Raw genomic sequence first — 1,492 nt, forward strand, 5'->3', positions numbered from 1 at the left:
TTGTATGCAGGTACTGTGCTTTTTGTTTTTTAAACAAATTGAAGGTTTGTGGCCACCCTGTGTTGAGCAACTCTATAGGCACCATTTTTTTCCAACAGTATTTGCTCACTTCGTGTCTTTGTGTCACATTTTGGTGATTCTCACAATATTTCAAACTGTTTCATCATTATTTTATTATATCTGGGATCAGTTAGCACTGATGTTACCACTGCAAAAAAACTTACGACTTGCTGAAGGCTCGGAGGAGGGCTAGCATATTTTAGCAATAAAGTATTTTTAAATTAAGGTATATACCTTAGTGCGGGCCGGGCAGCAGTGGGCGGGTGGTGGGCGGAGCTGCAGACAGCAAGGTTCACTGCGGGCCTCGGAGGGAGCGGGGAGCAGACCAGGGCCACCGGGGCCTCGCTAGGGCCACAGCGGCAGTGGTTGGGCGCCCACCCCGCCGGCGGCCGGAGGGCGCAGACAGGGGGCCGGGGGGACCCGCCCCCGGCCGGCAGCAGTCGTGAACCTGCCCCGCCCGCATCATCCGCCTGGTGTACAAGGAGGCGACGACACTGACAGCTGACCCACCTGGTGGCATCAAGGTCTTTCCCAACGAGGAGGGCCTCACTGACCCGCAGGTCACCATCGAGGGCCCTGAGGGGACCCCATACGCCGGAGACCTATTCCTCATGAAGCTCCTGCTGGGGAAGGATTTCCCTGCCTCGCCACACAAGGGCTACTTCCTGACCAAGATCTTCCACCCAAATGTGGGCGCCACCGGTGAGATATGCATCAACGTGCTCAAGACGGGCTGGACAGCTGAGCCGGGCATCTGGCACGTGCTGCTGACCATCAAGTGCCTGCTGACCCACCCTAACCCCGCGTCTGCCCTCACGGAGGAGGCGGGCGGCGCGCATGCCTGCTCACAGAGATCCCCGGGGCAAAGGCGGGCCCAGCGGCGGGAGGGCCGGGGCCGGCCGGTCCCTGGGCAGCGGGGCTGCGGCCTCCACCGCCGACGCCATGGCTCCTGGGCGCCCGGGAGGGGCTGAGGGGCCCATGGCCAAGAAGCACGCGGGTGAGCATGATAAGAAGCTGGCAGGCAAGAAAAAGACGGACAAGAAGCGGGCGCTGCAGCGGCTGTAGTGGGCTCTCCTCCCTCCCTCTCCCACCCACTCCCCACCTGACCCCAGCTCTGTCTCTAAGTTATTTAAATTATGGCTGGGGTGGAGGAGGGCACTGGGGCACTGGCACCTGGATTTGTTTTTCTAAAGTTGGAAAAGCAGCAAAAAAATAAATAAATAAATAAAAATTAAGGTATGTACATTGTTTTTCAGACATAATGCTATTGCATGCTTACTAGAACTACAGTATAGTGTAAACATAACTTTTATATGCACCGGGAAACCGAAAAAGCCATCTGACTCACTTTATTGCTATGTTTGCTTTATCGTGGTGGTCCAGAACTGAACCCCCAGTGTCTCCGAGGTATGCCTGGTGAAGTGCTTGGTAT

The 1,492-nt window shown here is 56.1% G+C and overlaps 1 pseudogene; it reads left to right on the forward strand.

The window, feature by feature from the left end:
* Nucleotides 1–509: 509 nt before the first annotated feature.
* Nucleotides 510–1,125, forward strand: LOC132488027 (ubiquitin-conjugating enzyme E2 S-like; annotated as a pseudogene).
* The last annotated feature ends 367 nt before the right edge of the window (nucleotides 1,126–1,492 follow it).

This window comes from Mesoplodon densirostris, chromosome 4 (assembly GCF_025265405.1).
Source record: "Mesoplodon densirostris isolate mMesDen1 chromosome 4, mMesDen1 primary haplotype, whole genome shotgun sequence".
Lineage (NCBI taxonomy): Eukaryota > Metazoa > Chordata > Mammalia > Artiodactyla > Ziphiidae > Mesoplodon > Mesoplodon densirostris.